Source organism: Cupressus sempervirens, chromosome 1, assembly GCF_028749045.1.
Source record: "Cupressus sempervirens isolate cs-2001-9-10 chromosome 1, ASM2874904v1, whole genome shotgun sequence".
Taxonomy (NCBI): Eukaryota; Viridiplantae; Streptophyta; class Pinopsida; order Cupressales; family Cupressaceae; genus Cupressus; species Cupressus sempervirens.
This window is the reverse complement of record NC_143118.1, coordinates 514,979,698-514,997,128: the sequence shown is the minus strand read 5'-3', so window position 1 is coordinate 514,997,128 and position 17,431 is coordinate 514,979,698. Positions and strand designations below refer to the sequence as shown.

At 35.7% G+C, this 17,431-nt stretch overlaps 1 pseudogene; it reads left to right on the top strand.

The window, feature by feature from the left end:
* Positions 1 to 7,707: 7,707 nt before the first annotated feature.
* Positions 7,708 to 8,999, top strand: LOC149578495 (DNA ligase 4 pseudogene; annotated as a pseudogene).
* The last annotated feature ends 8,432 nt before the right edge of the window (positions 9,000 to 17,431 follow it).

The window sequence follows — 17,431 nt, the reverse complement described above, 5'->3', positions numbered from 1 at the left end:
AAAATAACATTTTATTAGCAGTCGTTCATTTCCACTTTGCATATTATTGTAGTTTCTTTCTTGTTTATGTTGTATGATACCAATTCCATGCACGAAACACAACAAACAAATAAACGTTTGATTTCTGAAGTTATAAGGGGTTTTAAGAAGTTGAATGCAAATTGTTTGACATAATTCCTTTCAGCAATTTGGTTTAGTTTTTTGGGACATCCAGGGGTGCCCATTACAGTGATATCAGAGCTATAAGTCCTGCCATCCTGTGGAGGTCTTATAGGGAATTTGGAATAGCCGGATAGAGGGAAAAAGTGTTTGACGAAATGTCAAAACACTAAAATCAGAAATAAATAAAAACACAGGCTAAGCATTTATGTTTGAGTATGTGACAGGGGTCTTATAATTTCCGCGATACCAGAGCAAGACAAAATAGGATTTCAGACTTGCAAAGCAAATAGTCTAGTACATCCGTGCAGGTGGACATTGAATCCAACCATATAGACACATAGGAGATATTCTGTGATTAGGACAATAATATGGGTGATCGAGATGATAGGAATACAAGATTAGGCGGAGGCAGAAATGCTGGTCCAGATCAGGGGGAGTTACTATTTCGACAGTTAATGGATACATTAGAGTAGGGGCAGCGTATGCAGCAGGAGCAAAATAGGCGAATGGACATGATGTTGCAGCTCATGGCTAGACAGATGGGTGTCAATATTAATCTAGGTGATGCCAACAACAGAAACAATAACAATGAGGGAAACAATAACAATGGGGGAAACAATAACCATGAAGTCCAAGGAAACAACAATGGTCCTGAGAATAACGTTAATGGTAATAATGGACATGGCAACAATGGGAATGAGGCTGATAACTTTAGACACGTTGCACGCCCAACACAGACTATGAGCTCGAGACCTCTTCTACCCACTTTCCCACCCAGAGATTCGCTTCAACCAGTAAAAGAACTACAGATTACCGAGTTACAGGATCAGTTCAGGAGGGACTGAGAGGCTAGTGGACTAGAGTTTCAGGTGGATATTTCTCTTAGAGATTATATGGACTTGAGGATGAGACACATCCCTAAAGTAGGAGGGAGGAATCAAAACTTTGAGTTGAGGAAGAAAGTTGGAAAAATTTCTTTACCTTATTATGATGCTTTAGGGAAGATGACTGCATGAGCTTGGGTGCAGAAGGTAGATACATACTTGCAGCTAAATCCTATGCCTGAGGAGGAGGCTATCAAGTATGCGGCTATGCACTTGGATAACGTTGCACATGAATGGTGGTATCATGGCATGGTGACTTTGGGGCATAATCAGATTACATCCTATGAGGAATTCATCGAAACATTGATTGGGAGATTTGACACTAAGGATCCTGAGTTACATTTCAAGGAGCTAGCACAGTTAAAACAGTCAGGTTCTGTGGATGCTTACATTGCCGAGTTTCAGCGCTTGTCTGTACTTGTTACTGATATCTCTCCTAGGAGATTGGTGGTGTTATTTTGTGATGGTCTTGCTAATCCATTACGAGGTTGGGTGAAGGGACATGATCCACTCACATTAGTTGAAGCAACTAAAAAGGCACAAGATTTAGCCCCTTCGGTATACAAAGGAAAAAACCATTCAACAGATTCTTCCTACCGCAAGGACAAAGATAAAAAATTGTTTCAGAAAGAGTATAGAAAACTCAAAGAAGGATCAAAAGGACTAGACAATGAAACCTTGAATGAAATTTGAAAGAAGAAGCTGTGCTTCCATTGTAGAGAGCCTTGGGACTTATCTCATAAATGTTCTCTCAAGGCTAAGGCAAATCAAATGGAGTATTTTTCAGCAGAAGAGTCAGAGTCAGAAGGGGAGGATCAACACTCCGATTTAGATGAGGGTAACACTATAGAGGAGAGCAACATTCCTAAGGATGATAGATCATTGGCACGCTTGACAGGGGCCCAAAAGGCAATCACATTTAAGGTTAGGGGTACTATCCAGGGGCAGAAAGTGATATCTCTTATTGACACTAGGGCTACACATAACTTCACAGATGCACAATTGGTAGCCAGGAGAGGGTTACAGACAGAGGAGCATGATGGGTTTAGAGTCATGGTGGCTAATGGTGATAAGTTATTATGTACTCAGAAGATATATAATCTTCGCATCAGGTTTGGAGATGGCTACGAGTTGGAGGATGAGTTCTATGTTGTGAACATGGGAGATTATGATGTCATCCTCGGCATGACATGGATGGCTACACTAGTTGAGTTCACACTCAATCTAGTGAAATTGGAGATAAGATTCCAACATGAGGGCAGAACTGTGGTACTTAGAGGGCTTTCAGATGGAGGTTGCAGAGTAGTGTCCTTGAGGAGAATGCAGAGACTTTTTCGTCATGATGAAATAGAGTGGGCGGCAGAGTGCCACATTATGCCAACTTCACCAGAGCCACAAGAAAAGAGTCATCCACTAGATGTCCAGAAGATACTTGATAGACATGCTAAAGTATTTAGTGATATTCCTCATGGGGTTCCTCCTGACAGAGGGATGGAACATGTTATTGAGCTCAAGGAGGGAGCCAAACCAGTTATGATTACTCCCTATCATCATCCTAAGAAACACAAGGATGAGATAGAGAAGGCGATTAAGGATTTGTTAGAGATGGGGCATATCAGGCCCAGTAAGAGCCCCTTTGCTTCATCAGTAGTATTGGTAAAGAAGAAGGATGAGACGATGTGCATGTGCATCGATTACAGGGCACTGAATAAGAAAACAATTAAAAACAGGTATCCCATTCCTAGGATTGATGAGCTGATTGATGAGTTGCATGGGGCATGCTTCTTCACCAAAATTAATTTGTGATCCGGATACCATCAGATCAGGATGAGAGCAAAGGACATTGAAAAAATAGCCTTTCGATGTCACTATGGCCACTTTGAGTTCATGGTTATGCCATTTGGTCTAACCAATGCACCTGCTACATTTCAAAGTTGTATGAACTAGGTATTCAGGAAGCAGCTGAGGAGATTTGTCTTGATCTTCTTTGATGACATCTTGGTCTTCAGTAAGACCTGGGAGGAGCACTTACATCATCTAGAGGAGGTGTTATCTATTCTGGAGAGAGATTCATTGTATTCCAAGGAATCTAAATGTGAGTTTGGCATGACTGAGATCCTTTACCTGGGGCATATCATTAGTGCAGATGGCGTTCGGGTTGATCTCAAAAAGATTAGAGCTATTGTAGAGTGGCCTACTCCCACAAACCTTACACAACTTAAGGGATTCTTTGGTTTATGTGGTTTTTATAGGAGGTTTGTTAAGGGATTCTCACAGATTGCTACACCCTTGATAGATCTTACCAGGAAAGGAACCTTCGTGTGGACAGGGGCAACACAGAGGTGTTTTGAGCATTTCAAGTAGGTAATGTCTTCATGTCCAGTTCTAGCTCTATCAGATTTCACGAAGCCTTTTGAGCTTCATTGTGATGCATCAGGTGATGAGATTGGAGCAGTATTGATGCAGGAGAAGCATCCCATTACATTCGAGAGTAGGAAGCTCCAAAGAGTTGAGAAAAGTTATTCTATCTATGACCGGGAGATGTTGGCCATAATGCATGCATTGGCCAAATTTTGATCATATTTGGTAGGTGGACATTTTGTCATCAAGACTGATCACAATAGTATTAAATACTTCATGAGCCAGCGTGATCTTAATGACCGGCAACAAAAATGGGTGACTAAATTGTACGCTTATGACTTTGACATAGAGTTTGTTAAAGGTAAGAAAAATGTGGTGGCTGATGCCTTATCTCGAAGACCTCACTTATGTGCTCTGGCAGAGATTTCAGGAGATTGGAGAGATCGGATTATAACAGAGTATGTCGGAGATGCTTGGGCTTCTGGATTGATTTCAGGTACCATACAGGATGATCGCTATGAGGTGATAGATGGATTGATCAGAGTTCAGGACAGGGTTAATTTGATTCTGTCATCACATTTGAGAGAGGCGATACTGAAGGCATTTCATGATGCACCCACAGCTAGACATCCGAGGGTCCTCAAGACCTACAGGAAGATCCGAGAGCAGTTTTCATGGAAAGGGCTCAAGGATGATGTTCAGAGGTATGTCAGGGAGTGTGTGGTTTGTCAGCAGAATAAGGGAGAACACACATTTCCTGCAGGTTTATTACAACCCTTGCCCATTCTTGATAGGAAATCGGAAAGTATTTCGATGGACTTCATCACTGGTTTACCACGAGTGCAGCGAAGGGATTGCATCTATGTGGTGGTGGACTGCTTGACGAAGTTTGCTCACTTCTTTACTATTCCGTCCACTTACACAATAGCACAGGTGGCAGATCTTTTCTTTAAAGAGATATTCAGGTTACATGGGCTGCCCAGATTCATTGTCAGCGACCAGGATGGTAAGTTTATGAGTGTTTTTTTGGCAAGAGTTTTTTAGGTTGTGTGGTACAGATCTTACACCTAGCACTAGTTATCATCCGCAAACAGATGGGCAAATAGAGATTGTGAATAAATGGGCGGAAGGATATTTGAGGAACTATGTAACTACACAACAAAAGGCTTGGATCAGATGGTTGCATATGGGAGAGTATTGTTATAACACCACTTATCATATGTCCATCAAGATGACTCCTTTCATGGCACTCTATGGTTATGAAGCACCTAGCTTCATGGATTTAGTTTTTGGGGACAGTAGAGTGCCCAAAGCCAAAAACTTATTGTAGGATAGTCAGGACATCCTGAAAGTGCTCAAAGAGAATATACAATAGGCCCAGAATCAACAAGAATTGTATGCTAATTAGCACCGAATAGAGTGTAGCTTCTAGGTAGGGGATATGGTTTACTTGAGGCTACAACCATATAGACAGTCATCGCTCAAGACGAGCGGAGCTAAAAAGTTGAAACCTAGATTTTATGGTCCCTATAGGGTGATTCGCAAAGTGGGCAAAGTCACCTATGAGCTTGAGCTTCCAGAGGGCAATCGAGTGCACAATGTGTTTCATGTGTCTAGGTTTAAGAAAGCCATTGGTCAGAGTGTAGTGCCTTCTGCAGATTTACCCCCTTTGGATGAGAAGGGGAAGCTTGTGTTAGTACCTGAGGCTATTCTAGATACCAAAGAAAGGAAGCTTAGAAATAAGATAGTGAAGGAGTATTTGGTCAGATGGAAAGACCTGCTGGAGGAAGATTCTACATGGGAGAGTGAGCAGGTTATTCAGTAGGCTGGACTGAGATTGCTTGAGGACAAGCAATTTCAAGGGGGGCGGACTGTAATGTCCCCATTTTAGTAGTTGACCAAGTGTGTGTGCGTTAGCCTTGTTCTACATGGTCCCGAGGGCTAACGAAGGGTTTAATGGGATCTTGGAGTGTTTTGGCTTAGTCATTTCCAGTTTGGGCCAAAATGAAGTTGATTTACTCAGTTTTAGGAATACTTACTATTTTTAGTAAGTCGGCAGGACATAGTGCAGGTCAATTTTGGTGATTGGATTTGATACTCCTCGGTGAGAACTTTCCGATGAGCTATCAATCGCATTATTCGGAGTCCGATTGCTAATACATTTTAATGCCTGAAGTTTTATTAAAGTAACGTCTAATTTAATTGTAAAATATTAAAGTGTTACTTTAATATTTATTTTATGGCGATGTGTATCCAAGGGAGACATAAGGGGTATTTTAATATATGTTTTATATTATACATCTTTTATCCCACATTTCCCATATGATTTGAGCGGACCCGTGGGAATAGAATAAAAGGAAGCATTTGTGGCTTCATTAGACAGGTTGAATATGAGAAGAAATTGGTGTGTGAGTTGCAGCTTTGTTCTTGGCATTTGAGGACATCTATCCTCTCTTGTAACATTCTAGATGTCATTCCCTTGGGGTTTGGCCTTTGGAATTCTTTCTTATTGGCTTCATTATCAGGCAGTTTAGTTGCATTTTTGGCTACAGGCAGATTTGATATTTTGCTCATATCTTCTTCACTACTTGTCCGACGCTTATGCCGCTTGGAGGGAATGGTATTATAAAGGTAGTGGACTGATTGGAGGACAAAGTATTGTAGCAGCAAGTTCGTAAGCATGGGCTGGAGTATTATGACAATATTGCTGAAGTAATTAGTGAGTTGATAAATCTGCCATGTATTTGGTTTTATGAATTCTGAAAATAACATTTTATTAGCAGCCGTTCATTTCCACTTTGCATATTATTGTAGTTTCTTTCTTGTTTATGTTGTATGATACCAATTCCATGCACAAAACACAACAACAAATAAATGTTTGATTTTTGGAGTTATAAGGGGTTTTAAGAAGTTGAATGTAAACTGTTTGACATAATTTCTTTTAGCAATTTGGTTTAATTTTTTGGGACATCCAAGGGTGCCCATTACAGAATCCTATGTCAGCTTACAGATCTAGTTCAAGTTTTTAGTTTTAGTTTGGTGTGGTGTGGTATGTTCTTTCAGCAAAGTGTGTTTCAATTTTTCAAGTTTGATAGGTTTGTAAATTTTTGAGAAGGTTCAATTTTCTAATGCCAAAGATAACTTTGTGCCCAATGGATATGTAGAAGGTAGCTAATCTATTACTATTCAGTAGGTAAACACCCTTATGGCATCTTCAAAAATGTTATCAATTTAGCCTACCTCTTAAATTGCTATGTTAAAATTGCTTATATACTGTGCTATGTGTTTTAGTTGCTGATCATGCATATTTCAGAATGGTTTGGATGCAAAATGTGGAGTACAAAAATCAATAAACAAGATAAATTGATCATTTTTATTCAAATTACATGCAAGTACCAAAATAGTATACTTTTATTGAAATATATTACAGAACTATTTTGATAAGGTACAAAATGTTCAAATTTTAGACAATACTTGATACAATGCATTCACATACTACATAAGTCATGGTAGCTTTTGATACACTATTTGAATAAATACATTGCAAAAATAGAAAAATAATAGAGAAATAGACATTTCCTGAATGGAAGGGTCATTGATCTGATTTTTAAGAAGATTTGAGCCCACATATTCATCTTTGAATAGACCTACAAAATGTAAAGAGGAGGGCTAGTTCATACAAACTAAGCAATAGAAGCCATTCCAAATATCTCTGCACTACTTACTATTCTTACAACATGATTATTTAGATAAATGCATTAAAAGATGCAAAGGCAAGAGAAGTATCTAAAAGAAAAGTAGGTTTTATGCTAATACATTTGTGTCATGTGCAGATACAAGTATGAAGCTTGAGGTTGTTGAAGGATCATGCATAAGATACACACATGAAGCCTTTCAACTAAGTCATGCAGGTGCAAGGACATTGGGGAGACCATTGAGGGGGTATGTATATGTTACAAGTATGGGACCTTATGGTTGACCCAAAGCAACTAACTAAAGATTTGAGGAGATTTTTAAAGGGATGTACATCAATTACAACTATAAAACCTTTCAATCAAATAATGAAGAAATTAAGGACAATTGAAGAAAAAAGTATTAAAGGGACATGATCATATCTACATGAAACCTTTTGTTTTTATATAGATATATAGATCAGATCAATTAAACATTAAAGGGACAAGAATTTAAGGCTTGAAACCTTTTTTTTAAAGAAAAATTGTAGATTTGAAAATATCATGATTATAGAAGCAACTACGTGGAATCAACTAACTAAGCAACATAAGCTACAAGAAAAAATTAAAGAGATGAAGGTGTAATTTTGAAGGATTTATACTCAAATTGGGAACTAGGTGATCGAAGTGGAAAATGGAAAAAGCTTAAATTGGATTATATAAATATTGGATCCGATCTTAATGTTCTTATCATAGGAGGTTATTATGGATTTTTATGCCATGGAGGAGAGGTTGCACAATTTTTACTTAGTCTTGCATAGAATTGAACACATGTTGGCTACCCTACAAGATTTCCCTCATTTTGCAGAGTTGGATTAGGCATTTCTGATGAAGAATGTAGTGTTCTTGTGAACAAAATGAAACCATATTTTAGGTAAAATGAAAAGAACTCAAAGGTGCCAAGCTTTTATACAATGACAAATAATGGCAAGGAGAGACCTGATGTTTGGATTAAAAGACCTAAAAAGTTAGTATATTAGAGATAAAAAGTGATGTGTGGATGATTAAGTCAAAGGTCTTATCCTCTCCTTATAGTTTGAGATTCCCATGCATATAGAGGGTGTGATATGACAAGCCTCAAAATGAATGCCTTGATGTACAAACATTTGTGGACTTAGTACAATCAAGTAGTGGGATAATACAAAAAGTTGATCACTATACAAGTTTGGATCAGCGAAAGCCAAAACATATCAAAGGCACTTCAAAGGGAGAAAAGAGGATTCTTACTATAGTACCATCCCATATGCTAATGATAGATGTATCTGATGTTAAGAGGGAGACCTTAATTTTAAAGAATTTTTTGTTCTATTTTGTAAATTTTCCTCCTAAATATTCACTGGAGAGTTTTCACAAAATGGTGGTGGAAAAGGGGTGTTCATTGTTGTTAAACCATAATGTTATAGTTACTCATGCTATTACAAATTAAGAAGAGAGGAATAAAATACCAAGAAATGATAAAGCATGAAGATGTCATTCATTACTCTTGGGTATTGATTGCTGTAAATAGAAGTCTCTCTTGCGTTGCCATTACGAGCAAAATACTTTCTCAATCTTTCAAAGTCAACCAAGGACAAAATGAAAGAGGATATTGATGAGTTTGGTGATCACTACTTGTGGGATTTAGATATTATAGATCTGAAACAACTTTTCAACAACCTACAAGATTCTAAACTTATAAATTCTGTTATGTACACTAGAGATTACAAAAAGAAGTATTGCCCAAGTAATAAGTGATACTAGTTTCATAATTGCTCTATTAATTTTCACTGCATTATTCACTCCATAAAATGAAAATTCTCAAATAGTTTCAGGACTCCTATTAAGAAGGTTAAAGATGGAAATTGAAATTCATGGAGAATGATGACCATGTACATGGAATATTAGCCACAGAAAAGAGTAACAATAGGGTCACAATAGCTATCACGATACTCACAGCTTCATAGATCAAGAAGCTTACAATAGGAAAGAAAGAATTAAAAGAAACTTAAGACAAGGAATAACCCAATAGAGAAGAAGAAATAGATCCAAAAGAAATAACCAAAATAGGTATGAACCAACACTCACAGCTATTCTTCCAAATAACACCAGGGTAAAAGCACAGATCTGTGTCACCGTTTGTGATACAAAAACCTATTTTGGTCAAATCTCATTTCTCTATCAAAACCCAATTTTTTTCAAAAACTAAAAATACCCTTTTATAGATCTCATATTCAATATCATCATTATATAATTTTTTGAGTGTTTTGATTAGTTATAATATGTTATAATCTCAAAATATTATAAGTCAATATTTCAATATTTCAGAAGATGCTCTCTCAAAAAATGAAAAAAAAAAAGTAAATCATATCAAAAAAATAAAAAAATAATATTTATCACTAGAGGAGAGAATCCTCTTCACGAATATGTAATTTTTTTCAAGAAGGTATAGATTTGATAGGGAAGTTTTAACGAGAGGAAAAAATTGTTGGATTCTGACAAGGTCGAACTTGAGTAGTTATAACAAAGAAAATATACATCAAAAATAATTATTTCTTTTTTTGTTCACTAGCTATACATGTCATCTATAAAATATTTTCAAATCAGAACAAAAAAAGATGATTTGCACATACTTGTTTGACGGGAACTACATCCTATATTTTTTATAGTTAAAAAAGGGACTTCAAAATAAAATAAAATGAATAAATTCTCAGTCAAAAAAAAATTAAAATTATAGGCATAAAATTCATACAATTCTACACATTTCATCAGTTTACATCATCTTCATATTTTAAATACAAATACCATTTTTTTTGTCGTTAATGTTGAACTATCACATTCTGATATCACATTTCTTTATAAAAGGTGACACAGGTTTGTGCTTTTACCCACCAAGTACACGAGCCACAAAATGGAGGTCAAGAACTTATAGTAATGATCTCTAGCATTTATAGCAAGAAATAACCCATGAAAAACAACAACTAAAATAGACATGACATGGAGAAAAAGACCACAACTATAGGCTAAACTATAACAACAAAGAAACCCAGAGCCACAAAATAGAGAAGATGCTATAGTAAATAGTGATTTCTAGCATAGAGAAATGCAGAAGAAATGTTCAATTTGATTGTTAGGGTTTGAAAACCCTTGTGAACATTTCCTCCTCCCATTTTATTTTCACTCCAAGGCTTTCAAATGAAAAAATAAACCAAAGACTTAATATTGTGTATTTTATGTTTACCTCAAGCCAATTGAATTCTTCTTTGGGTATGTAACTTCATTTGAGGAAATAATTTATTATTTAATTAAAAGTAATAGTATAGGACTTAAGTTTAAAAGTCTATATTGTTAGTTTGATTAAATAATTTATTATTGTGTTGCATGATTTATATTGTAATTATTATTATAGATTGATGGACTATAATCAACTATGTAATAATAAAAAAATGTGACTAGTAATAGAAAGGTTGATTAGGCTACTTTTAGAACTAAGGGTTGAAGAAGGGAATTGCATTTTTTGAATACCCAAATGCAAGGGTAAGGAGTTTAGTGGCTATTTTTGGACTTGTAGTTTAGACTCAAGACTTTGGAGTCAATTATTGGGCTATTTTTGGTGAGATATGGAATAGTTACAACCAGTTTTGCATGTAGTCTATTTTGGAGGCTTTTTTATGCATTTTTGCATGGTTATTGATGAGATTGACATGCCATATTTTTAGGTTTAGGTTTCTAGTATTCATTATTTTCATTCACTTCTCATCACGTTTCCCACATACAATTAATTTTTTAAGTGATCACTATATAGGAACCAACCTAACTTCCAGAGATTCATCTCTCATTTTAGGACAATCCACCACTCGAGAGAGTTTCCATGTTTTAATAGGATAGCTAGATTTTGCATCTCGCTATAGGTGCAATCTTGATTGATATCAATAACATGTAACAGTAATTGTTGAAGCCACTACAACTCCACCATTAAGATCTGTCAAGTCTACGCTATCCACTCGTTCCACAACACAAAATGAAGTTGGTCCCTCCATAAACATCTATGAAAGTAGACAAAATGGTAAACACAAAAAATAGTAGCAAGAGATACAAACATATTTAATATCCATATAACTTGCTAGATATTTTTAAAAAAAGCTTCACCTCTTCAACATCATCATCATTATCATCTTCATCTTCCTCCAAGGCCATGGTTTGTTCAAGCTCAATATGAGCAACAAAAATATCATCCTCCTATAAAAATAAGCAAGATAAGATAAAAAGTTAGAAAGATATGATATCATTTTCCAATAAATTATAAATGCCAGAATTGTAGTTTTGGTTTTCTACTCAACTAGAGACTTCTTAAAGTAGTACATGTGTTGCATCCTATTGGTAATTGCGTAACCATCTTAACTTTACTAATCTCTCTCTAAATGAACTCTTTAAAATATTTAGTATATTAATAATTGATCAAAAACTAAAAGTGATTATATTAAAATTGGATTTAATTTCATATGGGCCATGATATAAAAGCCTATGCTGCAACAAGGATAACTTTAGTGGCTAATATTCACCAATTGGCTAATCTCACTCATTGGGGACCCCAGATTTGGCTTATTTTTTTTCACTTTTGGGGTGTCCATGTCACCTGCACTTTACCAAAATTGGGTCCCATACTCAAGCTAATCTCCAATAATAATACATAAGTATTTATATTTTAGTGATGACTTTGCCTATGGAATCTAGTTTTTCTATGTAGTAAATTAAATATTTTCACCTAAAATTTTCAATGCTTGTCTTAATTGATAGTCATATTAGCCAATATTTGGTAAAAATGTAACTTAGACTACAGATTAAGTATGTAGATTTGACATGTATCTTTATTCTGAAGACTTTTCATGGAACTTTCTATTCTTTCTCACTTTGTCACAAAATAAATTTGTTTGGGGACACGTCTTTACTTTGGGAACTCTCTTTAAGACTTTATATGCTTTTAAAAATTTAGCTTCAAATATGATTTAGGCCATTGATTTAGGATCATCCAATGGTTAAAAATAATAGGGGTGAATCCCCCAAACCACCATTCAATAATTTGGAGGGAAACTGTAATGATAAAAGTGGGTTGAATTTAACCTTAATATTTGATAATTAATTAGGTTCCATTTAATAATAATAATAATAATACTAATAAAATCATTATTTCTAGGCATGTGTAGTTTTTTCCACAATTTTCATCAATAATGAAAGATTCACAAGCACTTTATAGAATTTTCATATGATTGTAAAACAATCACCAATAAAATTTAACAAATTCCTTTTCAAAAATAAAAATTCGCTAATAGAAATTAATTTTTCCCCCTGAACTTATGTTCGATTTGCCAAAATTTTATACTTTTTTCCAAAAGGGGGTTTCTTAAAATTATCCCTATGCTTCAACAACATATTGCTAGCTACACCTCCACATTGTAATTAATTTATTAAACATAGTTGTATCTAGTATCATGAGAACTCATGTTCTTGTAGATATTGGTTGTATCTGTATCTTTATTTACTTCCATCTTGTCATGGATAACTGAATTAGTATGTGTGGCCCCTCTCCTTCCATTGGCATGGTATATTTAGTATGATCTCCACTACTATCATCTTTTCTTGTTAGTAAATGAGAAAAACATTGATGGATTGTCTCTACTTCATTCTCAACTTCAACGTAAGGCTTGTCCCACATCACAAAAAACTTAAATTAGGATATCATATGCCATTTCAAATTTCCACACAAAAGTTTCATTAAATATCTAAGTCAAATATCTATAATGAACACTAAAAAGGTTAATCAAATTTATCTAAAACTACTTACATGCCATATGTTCAAGTGGATGAACTAAAGAGGGAAACAAATATTTTCCAGAAGAAATACCAAAAATAGATGAATGATCCAAATATGTCAATTAATATTTCCATAAAGAAGCTTCAAGAAAATTAACAAGAATTAACCATAATTCCAATCTATTGGGAAGGAAAAGGACACCATGGAAACACCTGAGAGAGAACTGGGTTAAGCTCAAATTTGATGGTTCTACTATAAAGGAGGGATCAGTGGGTGGAGGTATAATTAGAGATAGTGAGGGTAGGATTCTCTTGGTCTATACTGGACAACTAGGGAGAGTGTCCAATAATATTGTAGAAGCAATAGCTCTTTTTTGGGGTCTGAAGTGGTGATTAGTGTTGGATGGGAAAAGGTAGAGATTGAAGGTGACTCAAAAATCATTATAGAGGCTGTAAAAGGCATAATGAAGGAAGGGTGGGCTATCAAACGTATTGTAGAAGACATCAAAAATTTATTAATTATTTTAAAAAGATTTGAAATGCATCATATTTTTTGGGACAAAAATGGGGTGGCTAATGGAATGGCGGCTTTAGGTCTAAATGTGAAGGGACTACGATGTTGGAGGGAATTTAATGCCTTGCCAAACTTGGTAAGAGATTTAGTGAATAAAGAAATAAAGCATGATGATATCTAGTTGGGGGAACCTTTTAAATTATAGTGAGTTGTTGCTGAGTAGGTGGATGGGATAGAGTCACTATGGACAAATGGTAAGGAGTGGAGGAAAAGGTACTTGTGATAATAAATTTGTATGGCCCGAAAAAGAAAGAATTTTGAAGTTTGAGATGAACAATTTTTTAATGATTTTTTTGTGCATGTCCTTGTATGCTGTGATGAGTAAAATTTCAAATTTCAAATGGTTTGGGAGTATTGGGAATGATGGAAAAGATTAGATAAGAGATAGAGGCATTCGACACATGACATTTATGTCTAGATGGGACATAGCTATTATTAACAATAAATGCCTTTATTTTTTCTTAAGGGCCATTATTTTTGTGCATAAGAGTGACTACACCTCTGGGTTTGGTAGAAAGAGAGAGTTTTAGGGAAAATTGTAGAGATGGGGGTGATCTTTTGCAAATTGAGCCATCCATGATAGAGGAGAGTGTTAGAAAGTCATTGGTGTGGTACATGCTAAGGGAGGGAGGTTTCATCCTATTTATGGAGGTGTTGAATGGGTACAATGAGAATTGTTCCCTGTAGTTTGTCAATTCTTGAGAGGATTGGAGAGTCACAATTAATGGAATCTTGTTTCATATCTCAGAGGAAGTTATGCTTTTGGTGATAGGACTTGCTATGAGGGGAAGGAAATGGAAAAAAGTAACAAGGGTGGCTGACAAAGTGAGTTTATATCACTTCTTGGAAGGGGAGGAACATATTCGACACAGAGGAGGGTTTATGCAAGAGAAGCTCCATGAGCCATGGAATGAAGTTTTTCTAATGTTGATGAAGTACCTAACTCTAGAAGGGAGGTATGGTGTTTATTATTACTATCATTTCCCTCTCCTAAACCATTTTTGCCACCATGACTTTATTTCCATTCTATTCTTTCTGTTACATGATTTAGTGTATACAGTTACATATGTTAAAGAAAAAATGAAGCAGAGAGTTAATTATACCATTCTACATCAAGAGTTGATGTTCTAGCTTTATCAATTTCACCTTTCTTTGGTTCCCTCTAGGATTGTTGACATTGATATTCTTTCTCACCCCAACCCCCATCCCTAATAGATCCCCCTTAGGATCACAGGTCCTAGAGCTCCTACCCCACAACCTTTGCCTAGTGGGTCCCTTGTTGAGTTGAAGACCACTGCCTTGGGTTAAAAAGGGAAGTCAGATAAAGGCAAAGAGAAGGAACCAGAGGAATTAGAAGATGAGGGGAGAGGTGGTTGGAGGAGGTCAAGGAGGATTGAAAAATCCAATGCTAGAAGGAAGCCAGGGGTTGGAGCCTCACAGGACGAGGAGTCAAATTCAGAGGAGATGGGTCATCCTAAACAAAGGATTAAAGAGAAGGATTCAAATTTTGGTGAGGGGAACATGGAGTAGGAGGAAGTGGAGGTTTCTAATTCCTCAAGGTCTGGCTTAGGAGAAGGGATAAAAGGGAGGAAAGAGGTGATGTATGTTTCAACCACCATTGGTTGGGATGTGTGGACTTAACTCAAGACCAGTTCCCTAAAACTATGGATAGAGTGCCCTACCCTATTATGATCTCCTCTCTTATGAGGGTTTCTTCCAAAGATAATGTTATACCTAACCCTTTGATTGTGTAGGATGTCACTAAGGAGTAGGTGGATGGTTGCCATTGCGACAAGCAAGAGATCACTAAGGGGGTCCAAAAGATGGCTAGCAATAAAATGTGGGAGAGAATCTTTGCTTTGGAGGAAAGAATGTGTCTCTTGACCAAATATACTATCAAGGTGATGCATGTTGCTGCCACCACATTATATTTGTTGAAAGACTGAGAGGGAGATTTGACTAATGAGGACTGTAGGTTTCTGTTTGACTTCCTTGTGGAAGATTGGGCTAAAATCCTCCTGGGGAGGAAGGATGCCAAGAAGCCTTAGGATTCTTTGCTCCTAGTTTTTTATGTTTTTTTGTTGGTTGTTGAACTATGTTGGGTTTAAGGTGGTAGTGCCTTTGTTTTTTTGCTTTCTGAGTTCTATAAGTTCTAGTACATGCAATAGTTGTGTTATGCCCGTTGATACTTTTTTAAGTTGTGATTTGATCAATATTTTTGTGATTAAAAGTCAAAGGGGGTAATTTTTGTTGGTGGTAATCTCCTGGTGGTTCACCAGTTTGACTATTTAATGGGCCAGCCCCCTTGTTTTGGCTGCTTTTCAATTCAAAAACAATTTGTGATATATTTCTTTTTCAAAGAGAACTCTTCCACAAAATCATCATTTAAAGAGTTGACCATTTAGTTTATCACTAAAAAAATAAGAAAATTTATTTGGTGATGAAGAGCATCCAAAAAAAATCAAAATCTACAAAACTCAATCTACATTCTCATTATCCTTCAAGGAAAATATTGGAATAATTTCCAAAGTCTTTGTATCAATTTTTATTTATTGCCCAAAAATGATAGAAAGAGAAAACTTTTATCATAATTAGATTTTCTCTCGAAGAAAACTCTATTCCACTAATTATTCAATCTTGTTTTGGCTACAAATTCAATCAAAATTGCATTATCCTCACCACAAATATATTTCGTTAAACACCCATTCACATTCCTATAACAAGTTCTGCTTCATAATAGAATTTCCCTTGCACTTCATGCACTTTAGCACACACTCTATGTTAGTTTTAGGTAGTTTGGACAACTATTTGTCCATATGTGATTAATTGGAAAATAATTGTTAGAGTTACAAAAAAAAATTATTTGTTAATCAATTGACTCCTTTTAGAAGCCACTAGTAACCTATTGGTTAGGTTGTTTTAATTGAGAAGCAACTAGAAACTTCTTGGTTGAGTTGTCTTTATCAAGAAGCAACTAGAAACTTCTTGGTTAAATAGTGTAAAAGGGGGTCAAGGGAGGCATTTGGAGAATATAATAGAATAGAGAACAACAAGGACTTGTACAGGCATTTGGAGTGTTAGCAAATGAGTTTGTAGTAATAACAAATAGTCTTGCAGTGTTAGCAAGGGCACAGTGATAGCATTGGGGATAACAGTGAGCGAATATCAGCAAGAGAAATTAGGAGGTTGTCTGAATTCTGCTAGTGAGAGGCAAGGAATTTTGTATCTCTTGATTTGTTAAAGTTAATAAATTTTCCATCTACAGAACTAGATTTACCTTAGGGGTTTTTTTAGGGATGATTTGTCTGAAAATATTGTGTTCTTTGTGTTCCAAATTTCTTTCCATATTTTATTGGTGAAGTTTTAGTTGTGTTATTTTTTGATATTAGCTGTGAATTTTTTCCAACAATTTAATAATCATTTATGATAGGATATTAATAATCAGTGACTATAATAGTGTTAATTTTCACATGGTATAAGAGCATTGTTGAGGGTAGAAGAGTTTTTCCCTAGGAAAGAAATTGTGATCTCTTTAGAATTATTATTTTTTTAATCCCTTGAGATGGCTTCAGTTGGTTTGAGAGATCAAGATAGATTGGATGGTGCCTCAAATTTTGGTGTTTGCAAGGCCAAAATTTCTTTATTGTTGGAAGAGAATGGTATCAAGGATTATGCTACCAGTGGTGTACCTATAGAAATGGATGCAACATAGCTTGTAGCATATAAGAAGGATGATGCCAAGGCAAGGAGGATTATCTTTGATGGTGTGAAGGATCATATTGTTCCACATATCTCAGAGCTAGATATGGCGAAGATGTGGGACACAATTATAAATCTATACTAGAATGCTACCACCAATAGGAAGATGATTCTTAGAGAGAAGCTAAAGAATACCCAAATGAACCAAGGAGAAGATGTTACAAGTTATCTCA